General features: G+C 39.9%; 1 protein-coding gene across 5 annotated transcripts in view; it reads left to right on the forward strand.

Moving 5' to 3' along the window:
* Nucleotides 1-23,575, forward strand: part of FAR2 (fatty acyl-CoA reductase 2) — a 158,121-nt gene that overhangs the window by 25,900 nt on the left and 108,646 nt on the right. The window contains exon 1 of one of the 5 annotated variants that reach the window (XM_062007317.1): nt 18,964-19,003. The exons of the other annotated variants lie outside the window; for them this stretch is intronic. The gene's annotated coding sequence lies outside the window, so the exon portion shown is untranslated. Of the gene's footprint in view, nt 1-18,963; nt 19,004-23,575 lie in introns of those variants that run through there. 5 annotated transcript variants of the gene reach the window in all.

A 23,575-nucleotide genomic window follows, 5' to 3' on the forward strand; every position in this document is an offset into this window, starting at 1 on the left:
AAATAGGAAAATACTGGGTTTTAATCAGCTTTCTGCACCAAGCAGATAAACTTTGTGAAACAGGTTAACAGAATGAAAAACACAGTTTCTCTGAAAAAAAAAATTATTTTCTGCCAGATGTGTCATATCCAATTATTTTGGATCCGTATGGATTCTTAGCTCGGCTGAGAACTGCACTTTTTCACACTGGAAGGGATAACTTCACTCCTGTCAATGTGTCTATAAGGAAATCAGAGTCTTAAGTTACCTTGATTCATAGTTAGCTCCATTCATGAAATACTGATGCCCAAATGAACAGAGAGTACCCATTTGTTAGAAAGGAAGCTTCTTAAATAACTTTAAAAAATCTTAACACTAATTAGTTTTGACTTGTTTCTTTTTCCTCCAAGAAGAGGGTACAAGTTAAAGGTCTTCCTTGGGAAAAAGCATATTTATGCCTAGTGAACACTTTGTACACTTAGCTGCCATATCTTCCCATTCTTTTGTTAGTCCTTTTTTCTTAAAATACTGGTAGATACATGTTTATACAACAACTCTGCCAGCAAAATGTTTTTCTTATTCTTTTATCACCTGATCAATCTACTAGTAAGGCTGTAATTAAGAATGAAGGTTGCAGGGGATGTAAAGTAGGAGGAACTATGCATCAGATGTATATGCAACAGACTATGTATAGGATACCTATAATACATTCTTCCACCCTGTTTTTCTCCTCTTGTCAGACAACAGCAATGACAAAGTGATAAACCCTTCATCTGGTCATCCTCTGCCCTTCCATGTGCATCACTGTTTTTACGCATGGACTTATCAACTCTATCCCTTTATCATCTGGATAGGTGAGTCTATCAGACTCAAAAAGTGAATCTGTAGCTTTGATATTGTTATACTGGTTGGTTTGCATCTTTCCATAACGCAGTGCCTTCTGTTTGAAAAGTGCATGACAGGAGGCGTGCTAGTGTAGATGAAGATGAGGAAGGAGCCTCAGTGTAGCTCTTAAACAACCATCAGCCTCATGTGGTGCAGTGATTTGTTATCCTGTTTTTCCGTGAAGGGAGAAAGTGATGTCGATGTGGATATCTGTACAGAAGAAACTGCACATCCTTGCACTCCAGCAAGACAGGGTAGCACAATTGCACTGTGTGCTATAAACTAGACATTACAAAGACATCAAGGTGTGGATTTAGTCCAGCCATCTTGGGATAGCTTGGAAAAAAAATATATTTCTGTCCATCTACCTTTGTAGGTGCAGTGGCACGTAGCCATGGTAAGGCAGAGTTCCTCATGTAATTTGAGGCACTTGTGAAACACTGAAGGATTTAACAAATACTGTAGGATATGTGCAAGCCAAGTAAGTTTCATACACTTCATGTGAGCTCTAGAGTGGTACATGTCTCTAATACTTTCCAGGGCAGTGCCATGGTCATTTAAAAGATACATAGATGAGATGCTGAGGGATATGGTTTAGTTTAGTGGTGGGCCTCACAGTGTTAGGCTGCTGGTTGGACTTGATGATCTTAAAGGCCTTTGCCAACTGTAATGATTCTGTGATTCATTATCTTGCTCCATATTTCCATATGCAATGTGAAAGGTTCAGCCTAATCTGGTATTTTTCACCAGCTGTGTTGCAGGGCATGATGATTTGGTGAAGCAATGCAACTAGGGAGCCTGCTTCTGTCATTTTCTTCTTCCTGCTGCCTCCTGTAGTGATACTCCTCTCTCGTTACCATATCTAGGTTGAGGAGATCTGTATGCCAAGTGAGGAAAATGGTGTCAGGAGACCTATATTCTTATAGTCTGTAGCTATCCAACCACTTTGCTCAGCAGATGCTTTCCAGGTGTTGGATATAACAGCTGGGAGTGGGTACTTCATATTTCAACAATCTTGTCAATGAGTTAGACCAAAAATTAGTTTCTCACCTGGTTTACTAAGCCATGGCAGCAGTGTACATGCCAAAGTGGGTGCCTGTGGATAGGTACTGGTAATGTTTTATCTTATTCCCGTGGAGATGAGTATCATCCTCCTGTTGTCTGATTATTACTTCAGAAAACTGGTTATGTTTGTACTTAACTGGTTCATTTCAAATTCCCCTATGTTTTTCCTCTGCCTACTCTCTGCGTCCTTTTTGCATCTAGCGGGTATTACTGCCATCACTGCCGTTTCTTTTGAAGGCCTTGAGACTACTGTCTTGGCTAATAAAGCCTGTTAAACATGGCCAAGATCTCCTGAGCTTCTCGTGTGACAATGCACTCGGCTTCCCATCTCCCTGCTTTTGGGAATGCAGCACAGAGGTGTTTGCATAAGGTCAGCAGAGATCCTTCTGGATGGGAGCTGGTGCCATACTGGGAGCATCCCCTCATGCAACATGAGTACAGCTGCTTTACCCATGGAGACCATCTAGTCTGTGCAACAACACCCATGTGAATGAAGTGACATAACCAGTTGCTCTTGGCACGTTATTAAGAGGGATTGGGTGGAGGGTGGGGGCATAAAAGTGATGCGAGTGAAGTTGGGTTCAACTGGTGGTAATTTAGTCACTGTAAATACAAAACTGTGTATTTGGAGAGTGTTCTCCTTCTAGTTGTTTCAGAGATGGTCATCAATCAGGAATGCTAAGGAAAGATTTTTGGATAATTGAGCACAAGGCGTAACAGCAAAGAAGGTTCAGCTCTGTTGCACCATCATGGCTTTCATGTCAGACCAATGAAATATGCAGCCACGTGTCCAGGAGCAGAGAAGTGCCTATAGCTACCTGTGCAACAGGAGATGGTGCCACGTTAATAATATTTAAGGATAGTATCCTTAAATCAAGATTAGCAGAGCTTTACTGTATTAAAATTGTTGCATCTTTGGAGTCTCCATGATCTTAAACTTGAATTGAAGACATATATAATATAAGCCTGTTACTTCAAGAAGTTGAAATACCAGAAGTAATATTATACAGTTTGTAAATTTTCTGTTAGCTAAAAGAATGTTGTCTCTACAACATACCACGTCTGACAGTTAATATTCCATAAGGAAACACTGCATGAGCAGTCTGTTTCACGTAGCAAAAGTGTATTCTGATGAGCACATCAGGGAGCTAAACCAGGGACACAAAGGCTGAAAACTATGGATGTAGCTCCATGTTGCAGCCCTTCATCCACCTGTCCCTAGTAAACCATCAGGGGCCTCTTCCAGCACAACATTTTAGGATCATCTGCTTACTAAGATCTTCCACCTCCCCAGCCTTTGAGAGTCTTTTCGTCACTCTTGGAGTACTTAACCTGTAGCATATAATTAAGTTAGTTATGAGAACATCTTTTTATTTTAGAGAGATTGCAGAGACAATTTAGATGCTTGTCTGTCTTGGCTTTGCAAGAGAAACTGAGACTCTTTGAAAGCTACTCTGGTTTGCTTCTCAGTTTCTACTTGAGGAACAGATACCTAGTCTGTGGTAGGTTGGTCTGTCTTCCCCCCCACACCAGGACAATGCCATAGTTGCTCTAGTACCATGCCCAGATTTTGTATGAAATCAAGCCTGTAGATCATCCCAGCAGATGATAAGAAGCACCAATTCCATCCTTCACTCACAGTCCCTGGAAAATTCTCATTACCTCAAAAAAAAAATCATGTATCTGTTTTTGAAATGTAATTATAAACCTTGGGGCTGGAAACATGTTTTTCTGACAGCTGAGAACTGGACCTTATGGTTTACTCCCTGTCCATGAATTGTTAAAGAATATATCACAGCTGTCTTCTTGCTTCTACACCCTTTTTCTTGCAAAACTTTGTTATATCTTCATCTCCTCCTTCCTTTTGCTTGAGATCCTTCCTACCATATTTTCACAAATGCACTGAGAGTAGTCTGTTTAAGTTCTGTATGGCCCAGTCTAGGAAAAAGGTCCTTATTCATTTTTGGTAAAGTTTTGTAATGTTTAAGCAGTCTAATTTTGGTAGCCAAAATTGGATCATATCCATCTAAGTTTGACTCAATAGCTGAGATACCTGTTTCGAGGTCAATCATGTCGGGGGGAGCACTTAGTATAATAACTGTGACTTGAAGTGACAAGCTTTAATGTCCCTGTCACCATGTCCTTGAAGTGACTGTAAATAGACATTATCTGAGGCTTAACACACTGACATCACTCACCTTTCTTTTTGTTATGAGAGAATCATCAAAATTCTAATAGTTTCATCTAAAAATATAGCAAACTTTGAAAAAGATGCTGGATGGACTTTCCAAAAGACTAAATACCAGCACAGAGTAAAACCAGGTTGTTTGAAAATCCCTTCTAGTATTAATGTTGTTTATTTGATTTTTTTTTTCCCAGATGCATTTTTCCTAAGCTGCATATGTTTTTCTTGTGAGAATCTTTTATTCCTGTCCCGTTGCCACTGCAAACATGGGTAACCGTGTGGAAAGACTTCCTAGTAGGCAGGACTTATTTGTATAGTTACCCACTTTTTCGCATCAGAATGTTTACTGGATTCAAATAAAGTCATGACTAAGGAAAAAAAGATTTTGTTGTTTAAACTTTCTCTGAATTGCTGACAAAATATATCCTGATAATGCATAGAGGAGGAAACACACATACACCCCCCAATGTGCGCTCACACACTCAATTTGCTTGGCAAACTCCTGGCAGAATCTGACAAGATTTGGGGTTTGGGATGTTATGAGCTTAGATCTTCAAAGGTACATTCAGAAGTGTCAGTTGGCAGCACTGCATCATGGATGACAGGGACAATGTTAATTAAGCAAGAAGCAGCACAGCTTGGAGCTGATCTTATCTCTCCCAGTTCTGGAAGCAGCTTGGTCACGACTAGACCAGAGCATTGTCACAGTCCTCTGCTGCCAGGTGCTGTTGTGCCGTTGTGGCCTTACAGAGGGATGTAGCCATTGTTCCTGCCTTGGCTGGTGGTCCAGGTGCTGCAAATGAAAGTGCTTTGTTAAATGCACATCTAGAGAAAGCCAGTTGTTTTGCTTTGGTGAGTGTATGGTGTCTTTAGAGTACTGATGATATTGGGATCGTCTTTGGGCATTTTTATTGTTTTTTGGGGGAGAAGGGATTGTCATTTAGGATTAGTTAGTTTGTTTTTTTCTTACACTGGTGTTTTGTCCTTTATTAAAAAAAACAAGGGACCTATTTTTTGTATGTAACAGAAGAGCGTTGTGTGAGGAGAGCTGTTTAGGGATGATGGATGTGGAATGATGCGTGCTGTTTGTATTTTATTGTTTTGAAAACAAACATGCCCATCCTCTGTAGTTGCAATTTGCTGATTCAATTGAAGAAGCAAAGTCAGCATTCATCTCTGTTCTCCATTTCCATCTTCCTGTATTCTGGAAATATTTTAGAATGTTCCTTGTTCACTGCCAGAGAGTTTTGTGCTGCCACACCAGGCTCCTAGGTGCTTCCTGCTACTTCTGCGCTACACTGCACCGCATTTTGAGCTGGTGCGATTAAAAAAGCCTAATAGCTGGGGAGGAAGAAGGAGGATTACACATACGCTATTGGAGAAGGTAGAGTTGCCAGCAGCAAGAGGACAGATTGAATAGCTGCAGTTCTGAGTGAAAGATTTTGAAACTGGCCAGTGACCCAACAGTTAATACGATGTTTGCTCACATGTAGTTACACGGGACTTACCATACCTCGTGTAGTGAGGGACCACAGCTGATACACTGCAGAGAATCACAGCAATTCAGCCACTTCTGGTGACATCAGATTTCTGAAGAGCGCAGCTGGCGCTCAGCAAGATGAGCGCATCTGCTCCGCAAGAAGTCAAAGATGTGCACTGACAGAAGACCACTTCACAGTGGATCAAGGAGGGCCTTGCTGAAGAGAAAGAAGTAACACCTTGTCCTGGTTTCTACTGTGATAATTTTCTTCCTAGTAGCTGCTACAGGGCTGTGCTTTGGGTTTACACTGAAGAGAATGCTGATAACACAGAGATGTTTTGGTCATTACTGAACAGTGCTCTCACAGCAGCAAGACCATTGCTGCTTCCCACCCTGCCCTGACAGTGAGGAGTGACTGGTGTGTGTACAAGAAGCTGGGAGGGAACATGTCCAGGACAGCTGACCAAAACTAGCCAAAGGGCCATTCCATACCGTAAGGCATCATGCTCGGGGAGAGATGGTGGGGAGGATCGCTGCTCAGGCAGCAGTCAGCGCATGGTGAGCAATTACATTGGGCATCACTTGTCTTTTTCTTGGGTTTTGTTTCTCTTAATTACTAATATTATACTTTATTCTTCTTACTGTTTTTCTAGTTTACTTATTATACTACTTAACTCATGAGTTTTTTATCTCCTTTTCTGATTCTGCTCCCCATCCTAGGGGAGGTGTGAGGAGGGGGAGTGAGTGAGCAGCTGTATGGGGCTTCCTTACCGACTCAGCCTGAATTATGACACACTTTCAATGACACATAAGCGGGCTTATACAACAAAGATTTTAAGTCACCTCCCAACTAGATGACTGTTGCAACTGAAAACAGGCAAATCCACTTTTTTTTCCAGTCTATTGCAAAAGACTGAGGAGGAGTTCATGGCGTCAGGTGGCCTGGAGATACAGCTTGACTCCTTGTTTCTGTTGGAAGGAGCAATCCTTCACCACTGAGTGCATCAGAGCCTGGATTTTTGTCTTTGTGTATTTCACCATCTGTTAATCTCAGGAAGGCTGTGAAAACATTGCTAATATTTTCAGTTACAGTTAAATATTGTTCATGGGCAGCTGTAAGATAAGACCATTTTTTTCTTATGAACTTCCTGGTCAGTCACAGCTTTGGTGGCAGATGATGAATGACAACGTAGCTGTTAAGGCAGCCAGACAAATGAGCAAATTTGGAAAGCTTCCTTGCCTGAACAGATGTTCCTTTGCATAAACAAATTTGGAAAGCCCCTTTAAACAGATAGTGCCACCAAATCACCGTATTTAATGGCCTTAACTTTCATGTCGGAGAAGTCAACAATTTTGAGGATGGAAAACTTCGTAAAGTACTTTTACTGTTATTCTGATTTAATCAATGATAAATATATTCAATAAACATAATGACAAATATAAAATAACTAAAAGTGATAGGGCTGTCATAGGATTTGACCCTATCTGTATCCCTTTCTAAGCACAGCAAGGGGATTATTTTAATGAGGTAATGACTATTGTATTTTGCAATGATACTGGAAATAGAGAAATTCAAAGAAAAATTGAGAATACATGCTTTGGTGAAATGGTAAATATTGTGCCATTATGAAGTAAATTTTTTAGGCTTTCCAAAGTTTGATGTATTTCTTTAAAAGAGACCATATACTATCTATCTCTGAAAGTATTGGGAAAAGCCCTGCCTCGCTGGCTTAAACATGCTTCTGCCAACTGAATTCTGACCAGCAGATCTCATCCCGTGTCCCACGGATGTCCATGTGTGAGCGTAACCTTTCTTGATGTGCATGGAGAGTCCTAGACTTGAAACCTCCAGTGTATATTGCTGTCTGCAAATGTGCTTGCTAAACACCTGGTCTGTGGAGGAGTTCCTTTGATGTCTTAGGAGTAGGGACAGAACTTTGTAACTCCTTACATAAACTCCATTTCTCAGAGCTTATATGGTAGATGCTAGATTTGAGAATAGTGGAGTGAGGTCCAAATGTTTTATTCAAGGAATAAATATTTACATTGTATCAGGTTCCCTACTTAACTATTCCTATATAAAACCTTAAAAGAATCTGGCCATCAAGAAAAAAAGATTCCCGTAACGCTGCCAAAAGATTAAACTCAGTATTTTTATTATATACATGATGACAAAGTCTGTTTTTAACAAGTCCTACCTTCAGTATTTGTGTGAAAGCAGTCTGAGGGTTTTCACAGATTCTGCCAGCTATCTAGCAAATTCTTACTTCTAAATATATGCATTTCTGAATTCTAAATTGCAACAACTGTAAGCTTAGGCTTGGATTTATTGGCATGATTGAGTGTGGAATGTTTCTAAGCCTGTCCAGAGCTCAGCTCTGGATGGGGCACATGTCATGCGAGGGAGTTTGAGATAAGCACTTATGGAGCAGCTCCACTAGCAGTAAATGTCAAACTTTTCAACCTTCTTGAGCTTCCAGGTGAACACTGTTGAACTGCTTTTATTTTCTGTCTGTCATCTATCCTGCCACCTTGCAGCCTCCTCCCCTTATCCTTCTGTGCTCTCTTACCCTTCCCTGGCCTTAATGTAATGTCAGTGCTTAATACTATGCGACAGAGCAAGATTCCCTTCTCCATGCTCAGCTAAATCCATTTTGTTCCTCACTGAAGAGAGAGGAGGCCTAAGAGCAAGTTTGACACTACAAGTGATCTGAAGGATACATCACTCTGATGTTAGTTCATCTTAATGCTATTTTCAGCATCTACAGATTTTTCTTTTGACACTGTTAATTTTGATGAAGTCTGTTGTATACCAAAGATCTTGGAGTACCAACAGTTTCCTTTGAGTAGGAAGAGCTGCAGATTCAATGATATTTTAGATGGCTATGTTTAAGTGTGTGTGATGCTGTTTGGCTGTGGCAGTAAGGACAGGTGAGGAAATCTTGTTTCTGATTATAATTGTTTGTTCAGTGTAGATTGCAGCTGAAAAACAATCTCTGTTGCTACCTTTCTAAACTAAATGTGACTTTAGGGAAAGAATGGACAAACCAGTACATACCCTGTCGGCTGCATTGGCAGTTTTGGCTCTTTCAGAGTTTGAAGTAGTACAATACACAAATCTCAGCCTCTACAACTACAGAGTTGGCATACCTAATATTGGAAAGTCATGAGTCATGTTATTATCCTGTTCCATTTTTCCTCCCTCCAAAGAGATCTAAAATGATAGGAAACTGCATGCTTAATGATGCCTTTTAAGCTTATTAACTTTGCAGGACAGGCTCTTTAACTGGTCTTTGTACAACTAGAAAATCAGTATTCAAGGGCACAGAATAATGTTCTGTTTTTTTTTTCTGAAGACTTCTCGAAGGTCAGTGATTTTGCTTAGTCCTCAACAAGCTCTGGCTGTACTTATTGACACCCTCTATTTTCCCTTGTTCTGTAGCCTTCTACCCTCTCTATTCACAGCCCCCCAAAGTATACAGCTGGTGTGTTAAACTGTCTGCCCCATTAACACTTCCTTGTCCTCTGCTTCTCATTCCAGATTTGTTCCTCCTCCAGCTTACTCTGGAATCCCTCCTTAAAACTGTACTTCTGGAACACCATTTTTTTTTTTTTACCCAAAGACTCCCAGTTTCACACCATGTAGGATACTGTCCTCAGTCTTTGTTCACAAATTTTTGTTTTTTGCAGTATCATTTCTTACTGCTATATGTTCACAGATCATAGAATCTGTGATAGTTTCAGCTGGAAGAGACCTTTAAGATCATCAAGTCCAGCCTTTGTCCTTTCCCTATCAACCACTAGACCATTTCCCTAAGTGCAACATCCACCCATCTCCTAAACACCTCCAGGGATGGTGACTCCACCACCTCCCTGGACAGGCCATTCCAATGCCTGACAACCCTTTCAGTAAAGAAATTCTTCTGTCTGGGCCGTAAACAGATAACAGCAAGCCTGGATTTAAAATTCGAAACAATGCAATGGTCATCTGGGATATGTATGGGACAAAATAATGAGCCTCCTGCCTTTATCAGTATCACAAATAACAACAAAATAGCTGCCTAAATTCAGAGATATGTGGGAGGTCACTGTGGAGCTGATTCTACAGCAAGCCATGGAAATTTTTTGTCTTTTGATCTCAAATGTGTCCTGTGGGTCCCATTTACAGCTTTAGTTTGCAAATAAAGATGAAGTTGGTTTTCAGGGGCAGTCAGCATGGATTTATCAAGGGGAAATCCTGTTTGACCAACCTTATAGCCTTCTGTGAGTGCATAACCAGCTGGCTAGATGAGGGGAGAGCAGCGGATGTCATCTACCGTGACTTCAGCAAGGCTTTTGACCCTGTCTCCCATAACATCCTCATCAGAAAGCTCAGGCAGTGTGGCTTGGATGAGTGGACAGTGAAGTGGTTCAAGAGCTGGCTGAATGACAGAGCCCAGAGGGTGGTGATCAATGGCATAGGATCAAGTTGGAGGCCTGTGGCCAGTGGAGTTCCACAGGGACCGATTCTGGGACCAGTCTTGTACAATATCTTCATCAATGACCTGGATGCTGATGACACTAAACTGGGAAGACTGGCTGATTCACCAGAAGGCTGTGCCTCCAAGATTCAGCAGGATCTCGGCTGGCTTGAGAGTTGGGCAGAGAGGAACCTCATGAGGTTCAACAAGGACAAGTGCAGAGTCCTGCATCTGGGAAGCAACAGCCCCATGCACCAGTATAGGCTGAGGGTCGAACTGCTGAAGAGTAGCTCTGCAGATTGAGACCTGGGAGTCCTGATTGATAATAATCTAAATATGAGCCAGCAATGTGCCCTCCTGGCCAAGAAGGCCAATGGCATCCTGGGATGCATCAAGAAGAGTGTGGCCAGCATGTGGAGGGAGCTCCTTCTCCCCTTCTACTCTGCCCTGGTGAGGCCTCATCTGGAGTCCTGTGTCCAGCTGTGGGCTCCTCAGCTCAAGAGGGACAGAGAACTTCTGGAGAGAGTCTAGAAAAGAGGAGACTGAGAGGAGATCTTATTAACATTTACAAATATCTAAAGGGTGGGTGACAGGAGGTTGGGACATCTCTTTTTTTTATAGTAGCTAGCAATGGGACAAGGGGTAATGGGATGAAGCTGGAACACAAAAAGTTCCATTTAAATATAAGAAAAAATTATTTTACTATGAAGGTGAGGGAGCAGTGGCACAGGCTGCCCAGAGGGGTTGTGGAGTCTCCTTCCTTGGAGGTCTTCCAACCCCTATCATTCTATGATTCTATTCTGTTCCTATGAAGAGGAGCATATTTACTTTGACTACTTTTGTGTATGAGTTCTTTCAGTAGATTTTCTCCTGACTTCCTTCTGTTGTGTATGCAGGATATACCCTGATTTTATTAATTGCCATCAGAATTTTACCCAAAAGTTCCTCAGCATGTTCAGCAACTCCAGCAGCTTTCATAATCTGTATTTTCTCTGAGCAGCCAAGAAGGAGAATTTACTCATAGTTAGGCAGCAACTAATAAACTGTTTTGTATATGTTTTGTAGAAGCTTCTTGCTTCTTCCTACTTTGTCAAAGGGAATACACCTAAACTTGAGTAGATCCTTATTCCATCCTGAATTACTAGACACTGAATGATCCTGTAGAAGAATGAAATTCACCATAGCAGATCTTTTCTGCTCCTTTTTCTCCCATCCGGTTTCCACCTGTCTCCTAGACTATATGCATCTATAGTCAAAGCCCTTAATTTCTCAGTGCCTAAATCTATTTATGAAGTACAACATTTCTCTACCTTACAATGACACAGTAAGCTGAAAACTGCTTTATATTGCTTGAATTAGAAAAGAACAAAATATGGGAAAAAATAATAAAAATCACAAGCTTTTGTGGTTTTTGTTTTGTGTAAAGTTGTCCAGAAAATGTACAATTAAATAGAAATAGAGCCCAGTTATTTTATGGTCTACTATAGCAGAGACCATTCTTGAAGTAAAAGCTCATATCATGTGATAAAATTAATTATTACAATGTATGCTGTTAGAAATACAGCCAGCTAACCTATACCTTTAACAGTTCTGAAAGCAGATGGACATACCTTCCATTATTCCTCAACTATGAAATTCCTCAGAATGTGTGGGAAAGTCAGAGGGTAAAAAATTGAAGTTGTGGAGTGATATGAATTGATTTTTATGTAGATCTCATTCCAGCATATACTATTGCACTTCTCACCAACAGAGATGTATTTCATGCATTTTTAAGTAATTTAATTAAATTCTACCAAAGCTTTTTAGACTACCTGGAAGCTCAGCACTCATAATTTATTATGTTGCCATTCCTCTGCAGTCTTCTGTTGCTGAGAATACAAGAGTTCTGAGTTTCATCCATGTAGGTTTGCCACTTTATAGAATTTTTAAATGTTGCATCTCTTCTGGTTTGACATTGTGAAGGAAAGAAAAAAATGAAATAAAATTGGCTGATTCCCCAGGAAGCAGCGTTTTTCATTGGAACTCCTATATAGCTGCCCCTGGGACTGCTTCAGGAAAGCAGCAGTTTCTCTATATTTATTTTAAAAGTAGAATGTTACAGAGCTAAGGGATAAAGCACTCAAGGGAAAAGGAAAAAGTTCTACAGAGAAAGAGAGAGAAGCCCAGAGCACCAGAAGTGTGATGATCGGTTGAAAGATAGAGAACGACCAAGGCAACTAGTAAATATTTCACAAAGCAAAGTACCATATCTTTTCATTTGTCTTTTACTGGTCAGGAAAATGTTTTCTCTTAAAAAACTTCTCAGGATTACTCAGAAGAAAACTTGTTGACTGATACCATTTTCCTTTTGGTTTGAGGGTTTTTTTTGACACATCAGAATATCTTCAATTAAACCTTTTTTATTTATATTCTATCTATTGAAATTCCCAATTGGAAAATTCATCTCTAATCTCCATCTCTAATTCATCTCTCTGCTCCAGGTGAGACAAAAACCATTGATTTCTTCTGTTAGCAGTTAGAGAATGGTATTCCCTAGCAGTTTTTTTGATAGTATTGTCTTTATATAAAATATTTCCTTTTTGCCAAATCCCATTTCTGCTTTTTTTTTTTTCTGGCTTCAGTAAAAGGTCTTTCCTTTTTAACAAATGTATTGTGAGGATCAATGGTCCTTCATTTCCAGCACTCGGCGAGAAGCTCAGGCAGAACTGGGGAACCAAACTTCCTTGTGAGTCCTTTGGCCGAAACTACATTTTGCAGGTGGACTCTGGGATGATTTGTTGCCCAGAAGTACTGGTTTCTTACTTTGTGTACTCTTTCCTTCTCACCTTTTCATCCTTTTTGGGCCAGTGTCAGTAACAGCGAAGTAGTGTAATGTAGTCGTACTGTCTATGCATCTGAGGCACTTCGGAGTTAAGAGCCAAATAGTTCTTCCTCACCATATATTCGGTGAGGATAAACAGGAGTATCCAACAAGAAGAATCAGAATCTCTTTCCACTGTTTTTTTACTGTTGGGGTTTTTTAAAAATATTTTGGGGTCTGTCCCCACTATTGATCTTGAGGAAGCAAGCAGATCTGTTGATACAAGCAGCCAGGAGAAGGAAGAGTCTGGTTGTGTGTGCAAAGGAGACATTGCTCATCTTAGCTTCCCACAGAAACCTGCATGGAACTATGACTGGAGTAGTAACATTTTGGATTATCGTTCTGATAAGCCATAGTTTCAGAAAGATGTAAATGTCTGTTCGCAGGCTGTGGCTGGCAATGAGTGAAGGTAAAGCTTTTTTCTTTCTAAATCAATCCCCCTGCTTGGACACTCCCTGAATTTAGTCATTTGGAAGCTATTTGGAAGCTTTCCTGATGCTGGAAAGATAAAAATATTTCATTTGGGCTTTCATAAGCCTATCATTAAGCAGGTAGTGTTCCCTTGATGAAAAGTAATTGTTTAGAAAAGAGGTTGATGCAGGAGTCAGAGATGTCTCAGGAAAGCCTCTCTGGCCAAAATAATTATTAGGTTGCATGGTAAAAGCAGGATTTGTACTAAGAAACTAGTTGTTTGATTAGTATACTAAGAAAAAATGTCTAGTGATGCTGCATAGCTCCATGAAATGCAGTGTTTTTGAAGGTATTTTTATTTCTTTGTGTAAAGATTTCTTTATATACCTTGGGAAAATGAGCTGTATTTGTGTCTTATGTTGTTTTTATCTAAACTACAGGTTAATTTACATTGAGTTTTGATTTTGCTTTTTTTTAATCATCTTCACAAGTGGTAATGAAGACTGTTTCTAAGGCCTGCACTTATGGATATTTGCCAGAGGCCAGCACATAGTTTAGAGCAGGCAAAACAGAATGCAGCACAGTAAAGGAACAGTAATCTTCAGTACCCCTTCCTTCTTTTATGTGCTTGTTTTCCTCTTCCATGTTATTAGTTAAAAACATAATAATAATTATAGAAATAAAGAATGGTTTATTTAGAAGGCACCTCTGGAAGTTTCTTTGTTCTTGCCCATCCTGAAGACAGTCTCAAAATTTGTGTTTTACTGTCCATAAGTCTGTTTTCAGTATCCATGATCTTTCCAGAGTACTAGACTATTTTCTTGTGATGACATTGCCAAGCTCATTTTGGTGGTTTAGCTCTGTCTGGGTGCCAGATGCCCACCAAATTGTTCTATTGTTCTCCCACCTAAAGTGGACAAGAGAGAGAGAAACATAACAAGAGGCTTGTGTGTCAAGATAAGGACAGGGCAAAACAGAATTAACTTGGGGAGAAATGGTTTGATTTATTAATGAACCATCAGAATATATCTGGGAAAATGAGAAATAAACCCAAATCTTACAACAGCTTTCTCCACCCCTCCTTCTTCCCAGGACTCTCCCACCTCCCCGCCCCAGCGGCACAGGGGAGGAGAGATGGAGATTACAGTCAGTTCATCACAGAGTTGATCTTTTATTGTCAGTTCATTGCAGGTGGACTTTGCCACTGCTTCTTCTCAGGGAGAGGCTTCCTCACACTTCCCACTGCTACACTATGGGGTCCCTCCCAATGGTAGACAGTCCCTCAAGAACTGCTCCAGGATGGGGCCTCCCACGGGGGCAGCTCCTCACACCCTGCTGCAACGTGGGTCACCCCCTGGGAGAACAGTCCATCAGGTAACTACTGCTCCAGCCTGAGCCCCTCACAGCATCACAATTCCTCATAGCAAACCTACTCTGATGTGGGCTCCTCTCTCCCCACAGACTCCCAGGTCCTGCCAGGAACTTGCTCCATTGTGGACTTTCCATGGAGTCACAGCCTCCTTCAGGCATCCACTTGCTCCAGCGTGGGGTCCTCCACGGGCTGCGGGTGGATCTCTGCTTCCCAGTGGTCCTCCATGGATTGCAGGGGGACAGCCTGCCTTACCATGATCCTTACCACAGGTCACAGAGGAGTCTTCCTTCCAGTGCCTAGGCACCTCCTCCCCCTCCTTCTCCACTGACCTTGGTGTCTGCAGAGATGTTTTCACTCTCTGTTGCTGTTGCTGCAGTTTAGCAACTGTGCAGCAACTTCTTCCCCTTCTCAAATACATTATTCACAGAAGTGTTACCTCCATCACTAATTGCCCAAGCCTGGGTCAGCTGCTGGTCCAAAGACTTCTAAAGAAGCCTGCAAAATGGAGAATTTTATTTGACTTTTCACATGAAGTGGTTTTAAAAGGCTTATGAAGCTTTTTTTTTTAATATATTCCTGAGGTGAAGTCTTTTAGCTTAATCTGTCTTTGCAAGCCTAGCTAATTTTACCTCTGTGATTGTGCTATGCCAGGAAAGTGCAGTGCTCAGAGCATCTCCTGCCCAAAGATTTTCCAGTCTGTAACTCTTATATTATCTGTCATGAGACAGGATATGCCACTCTGAGAGAATGAACAGTGGATTTCATGAGCAACCTCAACCAACCATATTTCCTAAACTGGCACTGTAAAGAAGTGAAGGGTTAATAGCAGGTGATAAAATTAAGTTCAACTTTATGGCATCATGGTAAGAGAGCAGGAGGAGAGAAAAACATGAATGCAGTTTGCTCATAACTGGATAGAAGTGTCCAGGCTACTGAGAGCAAAACATGAAATGGAGGTGAACTCAACGTAGCTTCATCTATGTAGGCAAAGATTGTGATGCTTTCCCATGAGGGAGAGATGTGATGCTCTGTCTCATCTATGTCTGATAGCAGTCAGCAAACCAGAGAGAGTTTTTAAAGAAAACTTAAGTCAAAGATTTGTCTGGGAAAGATATATGAAGAAAAAACTAATAATAGAATACATAACAAGCACTGATTGAGATGAAGTGAGGAGGAGGAATAACTAGAGCTGATTTAAAACTCGGTATTTCCTTCCCTCAGGGAATTTTGCTAACTTTGATGTTTATGCTGGGTAGTAATTAAAAAACCCAAATAACCCAAAAACTCATTTTTGTTCTAGAATGGAGGGTTATGAACAATTTTGATTTTCAAAATGATTTTGTATGTGTTTTGTTTGAAAGACCAATTTGACTTTACATCTTCCTCCACTGCTTTTGAAGAGTCCTGGGAATGGCAATTCAGAGATGTCTTCATTGATCACTACGAGCTGGGGTCACTGGCCAAGCACTTTTGGCTTGGTTCCTCGTGTTCTGCATCCAAAGAGCTCTATCAGAGTGGAGCTCACAACATATTCCAGGGTTTGTGTGTATTGTCGAGGACCAGCTGATAGTGACCTATGTAAGCTAGAACTTACAAATGCATGCAGATAAATGTCAGAATGAGGCAAGATTTGACAAAATGATAGATCCCAGTGGATTCTGTGCAATCTTAGCTCCAGAAGAATTTTGATTTTTTTTGATGGAAAAAATCTAATTATTTCAATAAAATGACTGAAAATATGTTTGTAAATGAAAGGGGGGAAAAAAAGAGGAAATCACCCACTGATTCCCAAACTAGCTTTCCCATGTAAATGTAGTATCAGCAAAGTTATTATATGTTGTGATGTGGTGGAGTATTTTCATGTGGTGCATTAGAATTTGGAGAAACTGTGTGTGTTCTCAAAGGAAAACTTGTGCATGTGTGGTAGTCTGGGTAAAAAAAAAAAAAAAAGAAAGTAAAAGAGATAGTTTATTAAGCTTACTGGGATGAATCATAGGTTTGAGTGAGAGAAAAGCAGGACGTCTATGCAAACTTTAAAAGTACAGATTTAATTCAGCTATGTCATGATGATCTCCAGATCAACATGTATACTTTATCTGTTGACTGTACACCAGCTATAAGCTGTTAACCCTGCAACAAATACTTCCCTGAAAGGGACATTTATTCACATGGGACAATATAGTCTTTATGTAATTTTGAGGGAAAAAGCCTCCATAGTAGCTCACACAAATTTCTCTGTTGATAGTCTGTAAAACACTTACTGTAGGAGTCACAGTAACAGGAAAGAAGACAATTAGCTCGTTTCAGGTGTTGTGCTGCAAAGATATCAAAATAGTATTTGATGATTTTTTCTACCCTATGGGCAATAGTGACTCCTGCATGAGAAATAGAAGTTATAGTGAATATAGAATAATGAAGTGCAGACAAGTCAAATCTGGTCTCTCGATGCTTGAGTGAAACAGCATTCAACCAGCTGTTGGGAGCCCCATAGGAAACAAGAGCCCTCCTGGGTCTTTGAGAAAGGAGATTCTCCACACTGATGAGTAGCACAAACAGGAGACCCAGGGTGGGCATCATTGAGCTCCTACGTTTTTGAGGTTGTTCATGCCCTCTTCTTTCACCTTCCTCCCTAGTACCCCCCGTGAATCAAGGGAAGTGTGTTTCAATGGAAAAGTGGCTAGTTAGTCTACTAAGTAGCTAGTTAGTGGCTACTCAGTCTGTTTGCTTAGGATTGTGGTTTAAGGTCGTTATATAAAAAAGAGCTTGTTGCTTTTATTGTGCCTCAACTGTGTCAATATTGTCCCTCCTAAATGGGAGGACAAGTTGTATGAGTAAAACATACATGTTTTCACTTGTAATTTACCAAGCGTTTAAATGAAATATGTTAGATACAGCAGAAATAGGTGTATCATCAGTGAACAAAGTGATCTTTATTTTTTTTAATTTTGTGTTTCTTTTGCTTTCATGCTGAACTGACTAGTTTTGCTCTTGAATAGGGCATGAGGAAGAGCTGCAGCCTGAAATCTGTTTGTTCTGATATGTCAAAAATGAAAATATAATAAACTCTGGAATAAAGGGGCTCTTTTTTCCTAGGCACTAGAAAAAAAAAGTGCTACATTGTCTTTATAGATTGTGTTGTGTGCACAGCAGTTCTGCTTTCACAGGCTGAAACATAAAGTATGATGAAGCTTTTTTGTGATAAAATGACTCATCTTTCCATTCAACTGCAAATTAATAAAAATGCTAAACCTGTTGTGCAAAGAATAGGCTATACCTTCTAGAAACTGCTGTCAAAACACTGGTCATGTTGCCTCATCTTAGCTATTGTGTCAACTTGTCTGTAGCTGTTCCAATTCTTCTTCTGTGTTTTATACTGTGCCATGACTGTGTATGTCCGATGTATCTTAGCGACATTTTATTTCCAGATAACTAATGGCTTCTCTACTTCCTGCAAACCTTACAGTACCTCCCTTATAGCAAATAGAAAGGAGGAACTAGTTGTTCCCTGTCCTAGTATTGCACGTTGCTAGAGGCAGAGTTTCCTGAGTAAACTAACTGCATGCAGATAAACTTCTAAAAGAGATGATTTTTTTTCAGGTAAGCCATGTTCGTAAATCCTTGGTCTGTAAGTGATGCTAGACCTTCTTTTCCATACTGGGCTAGGATTCTCCCTTTTAAAGTGATTCTCCCAGCTCTCACTTCTCCATTACCATCTCCTCAGCTGGGACCCTCTTAGAAGCTGTGGATTAAGGCTGATGGTGGCTATCAGAGTTTTGTTCTACTTGTCCTCACTCAATGATCATCGAGGTTCCATTCTTATTATAAGCTTCCCAGTTCAGAAGACAACACTGCAGGTTAGCATGAAGTATAAATAAGGGGAAAGAAAAGAAGGGCTTTGAAGCGGAGAAGCAGAGTATTGGCAAAATGCCTATGATAAGCTGGAGAGGTGGCCTGATTTTATTCAGGTGAAACTTCATGCAAATCATGCTTGCAACTGTTACAATTGTTAAATTTTAAGACTGGAGTACTTCCTGAAAAAAGGTAGATGAAGTGTTCCAGAGGAGAAGTAAGAGGTTCACAGTGTGAAGGCCTTGGCAACAATACAGTACAAACAAATTCTGGCTTTTTCCTGCCCCTGCCTCTCATCTCATCACTGTCTCACAGCCCTCAGTGGTGCTGACACAACTCTTTCTCAAGCTACATTGTAAACCAGTCCAGTGACTTTGTTTATCTCACCACTTGTACAGGAAGAAAGCTTGTGAGATCATGCTAAGGTGCAAGAAAAACATGACCTGAGTTGCTAAAGGTAAGAATTTCTAAAAAAGCCCTAGAGCTGCTGCCAAAACCTCTGTGTTTAGTCACAGTGCAACTCCAGAGATTCACAGAGGAGGATCAGCAATCATTTCTCTTGTGAAATACACTACATTGATGGTCTTAGTCTCACAGTCAGAACTGAAGAGTGTTGCAATTAAGGCTTTTGGTTGCACACATTTAGCGAATTAATCGGCCCTCTCTCTTTCTAATGCCTTCTATGGAGCTTTCAACACCTAGCAAACCTGACATCTCAGCCAGCTGGGAAGCCTGGCAGTGCAAAGGTGCACTTCTACTTTTTACTTTCCCTTGCATCATTTTCATTTGTCTTCTAGATCATAGATAGTAGTTTTTGTTTTCTATCACTGTTTCTAAGGATTATCTACTTGTTCTATAAAATACTAAATTTAAATTCTCTCCTGCTAAACACTATGACTTTCTAAACTTAATTCGAATGCTGAAGATTTCTAAAGTTCTGGAAAATTAAAAAAAAACCAAACAAAACCAAACACTTGAGTTTTATTTGTAAGGAACAGATCATCCACTCTCTTTAGAAGTGATCTTCTTAAACTCTTTCAGTTTTGGGTACAGCAGATCACTATATTGGGGTTATTCTTCAGCATTTCAACTCATATGTCTTGATAGCAATGTTTTTATCCTCTGTGTTATTAAAAGGTTTTAAATTATCAAATTTACAAGTTATCATCTATTTTTTTTTTCTACAAACACAGATTGCCTACCCTACTATAGCTATGTTTAAGCTTCCTTCTGTCAAAAGACTCACAGTATATTAATAGGCATGATTTCTTTCCCCTCTGGTTATTTAGGACTATATCTCTTGCAGGACATCTTTGCCATTTGGTTGTTAAGATCCAGATTTCTTGGTGTGTAATATAAGATCAAAGAGAATGGGCAAAACTATGTCTCCCAAAACCTATGCTCCATTCCATAGCAAATTAAGGCCACCTCAGTACATTGTTTTCTATGGCATCAAACACCCTTCCAATAAAATGAAGATTTTTTTGTCATGCTGTTTTTCTCCCACCTCTCTTTTCTGGTCCTCCTATTAGAGAGGGGTTAAGAAAGGGAATTGGCAAAAATTATAACAGAGCCTCTGTAGACTGTGAATATTCAGCCAGGAAAAATTCTCAGAAAGCCAAATATACTGAGTTTTGGCTGATTTGTACTGCTAGGGGGAAAAAAAAAAAGTTTATCCTAAAATAGGATTTTCTGCTACAGAGAATTCAGGAAATAAAATTTTGAGCAGAGCAAAACAGCTCTCCTCATTTGTTTTGCTTTGCTTTCACAAGCAACAGAGTAGTACCCCTTTTATGCTATTTAACTGGAGAGAACAAGTGATTACTACTGCCTGGAGGCATGCTACTACCTGTAGACATCCCTACTACTCTTTTCCTTCCCTGAGAGGTGTCATTGAGAAGGAGCCTTACTCTTATGTGCTCATTTTGGTAAATATCTCTATTTTACAGGAAGTATCCTGCCTCAAAGACTACTTTTTGCCAAGGTCAGTGTGTGTTTTGGCTGTTAATAACAAAACTTTTTTCTTTCTCGTGGCAGGCCTAGTGCAGATAACATGCCACTTATTATGTCACTAACCAATTAAGCTGTGTATTTTGGCAAAGAATTTACAGCCTGCAAATCTGCATGTACCTTGCTTCAGCCCTTAATAGGACTCTTATCTGGACCAAAGATTACCAGTAAAAAATCCAAGAGGGGGGATGTCCAACAAATGTTGCAGAGCTTGGAGATGAATAATTTATGTCTGAAAAATCAGGAAAATAATGCAATTGGTGATACCGTCAAGAGGACATCACACCTTTGAGCTAGAGTTTAAGGAAGCAGGGACTGTTAACAGTTTATTTATTAAGAGGTAGTCTTCCGTGGAATCGTAGGCTTGTTTGGTTGGAAAAGACATTTAAGATCAAGTCCAAGCACTAACCTAACATTGCTAAGCCCATCACTAAACCATGTCCCTCAGCTCCTCACCTACAAATGTTTGAAATATCTCCAGGAATGATGACTCCACCAATTCCCTGGGCAGCCCATTCCAGTATTGGCAACCTTCCTAATCTCCAATCTAAACCTCCCTTGGTGCAATTTGAGCCCATTTCTTCTCGATCTATCATTTATTACTTGGGAGAAGATAACAACCCCAACCTCACTACAACCTCTTTTCATGTAGTTGCAGAAATGCATATATGTTGTTTACACCAAGTCACTTAACATTTATTTTCACAGCATCTCTGCAGTCTGTGCTGAGGGCAGACTGAACCCATGTGGTACTTTCAATGAATTGTGAAGATTCAGGGCCTGAGACACCTGACTTAAAATGTGACTCTTTGGTGTTCTGCTTGGCACAAATTAATTTCGAGGATGATTGACTTTATTCTGACTATCAAAATTGTAAGTACACAAAATAGAGAGATGTAAGAGTCTACTTTGAGTGTCTTGGTACAGTGGAGCTATATGCGTCAAAGCACCTTGGTAGTGTTTCAGTTTCAGAACTAGTAACATTTGCTTGATATTTATAACCTATGACTGTGACCTTTGTCTCCAAGATCATGAGATCAGGCAAAAGTCAAAAAAGATGTTGTTTCTTCTAAAAAAATATTTTTTAAAATTATAAATGAAGATTAAGTCTTATTTTTTCTTAAATGATATGAATAAATCCTTCCCTTTAGAAGGGTCTTCAGTGGCCCTTTATTTCTACTGTTATGTTCAATCGAACAATGCTTTTGTAGTCATAACACAGCTAAATACCTTTACCTTGGAACATAACAATTTCCTATCTCTGCAAGAGAGGAAAAGAGTTGAAAAAAAAAGTAAAGAATAGTAATCAGGAGTCACCAACACTTTGTACATGTACCTGAACTTAAAATTACTGGCCCATAACAGCTCAGCATTTACTGCAGTGTTTTATACAAGCATAGTGTAATTAATTGACTTGCATCTATTTTGAGATATTACATCTCATTGTTTTGTAACTAACTTTCTGAAGCATCAGTGGCCACATCGATGTTAAGACTTCTGTCAGAGAGAAAACTGTCATGTTTTGACGGAGAGCTAGCTGGAAGGCTCAGCACATCTGTAGATTGAAAGCTGCACAGATCACGTACCTGTGATCTGCCTTTGCATGTTTATTTCTGTACTTCTGTGTGCTACATGAAGCTATGCAAATATACAAACTTTGTGTGATCTTGTGCATTTTGAGGGCAGGTACATATGTATGACTTGACATCTTCCTGCTTGAGGGGTGAAGGTCATGATAGTAGCAGGAGGCTTGATGGATGCTGGTCCAAAGGGTTGTACTTCATGAGCCATATGAAGTCAGAACACGTATCTGATTTTCAGGAGATACTCCTGGGCCTGTAACTAATTGAAAATTATTCCAGAATTCAAACTGTGGGTTGACTTTAAGAGGGCTATGTGGATTCCCTGGAAACAGGAAGAATTGCTTTATTTTATAGATCATGGTAGGATAAGATTTGGGGCAGGGAAGCCAACGTTGCAAAATTTGTGGTTATTTTTCTTAGCTGGTAGTCTCTGGAAAAAAAATGAAAAACGTAACGAAGAAGCTTTATTCTGAATAGGAGCACGTTAATTTTTGAATGCAGAGTGTCTGAAGGATGAGAATGTAATTTGTGAATGAGGAAAACACGTGTGCACTAATTTGAATCTTGCACTGATTACAAGATTATTTAAGTGCTTTAAACTTGGCTCATTTTTTTCTTGAACGTTTAGAACCAAATAATAATTGAATTTTTTCTTTCCAGTCTCTCTTGCGTTTCACTGCACAGAGATGTATTAGGTGACATTAGTACAGCTTGACCATCTTTTTCTGATGCTGCACCAATGTTTTATTCAATGCTGGATGTTTTTTTAACTTCTGTAAATGTGCCTTGTCATCTTTCATCAGCATGTCTTCTAAATACCGGAGAAGAGGGGAAGAAAAATATTGGTCCCTGTACATAGAAAAGGAGGAAGTGTTTTCTCTGTATCAGTATGTGCCAGCCAAAAGGCATTTTCTATTTACATTTTATTGTCTCTTCTTTCTGAAGAAGTATGTTTCAAGGGCTCCCAGTGCTGCAAAGTTCTCTGCTACCTCATTATTCAGAGCTGCTGATGTGCTGAGCACAGTTTCTTAATGCAGCTTTCAGTAACTCCAGGGAATCTGCTATAGTTTCCCTTTCCAGCTTATTCCCCTTTATCTGAAGAGTAAATGTTTATGTTTCTTGGAGAATTTTGGGGAGAGAAATCCACAGGCTATGCTGCTTATGTTTCACAGCAACAGAGTGAGATTTAAGGAGTGTATTTTGCTTTCAGTTTATGAGAAAATCTGTCTTGGAAGGGTATTATTTTGATCTTCTAGTGGGGCTTCTTCCTCGTATAATTATAATTTCTCTCCTGTATTCACAGTTTGGTCTGTGTGCTCTTGAGTGAGAGGAATAACTGCATGAAAAAAAAAAAATCAAACAAACTAAAAACCACCACCACCACCAAATTTTTAAAGACTTAATTTTATTTACCTATGCACATGATACCAGTGAAA

The sequence above is a fragment of the Colius striatus genome, chromosome 1, assembly GCF_028858725.1.
Source record: "Colius striatus isolate bColStr4 chromosome 1, bColStr4.1.hap1, whole genome shotgun sequence".
In the NCBI taxonomy this organism is placed as follows: domain Eukaryota; kingdom Metazoa; phylum Chordata; class Aves; order Coliiformes; family Coliidae; genus Colius; species Colius striatus.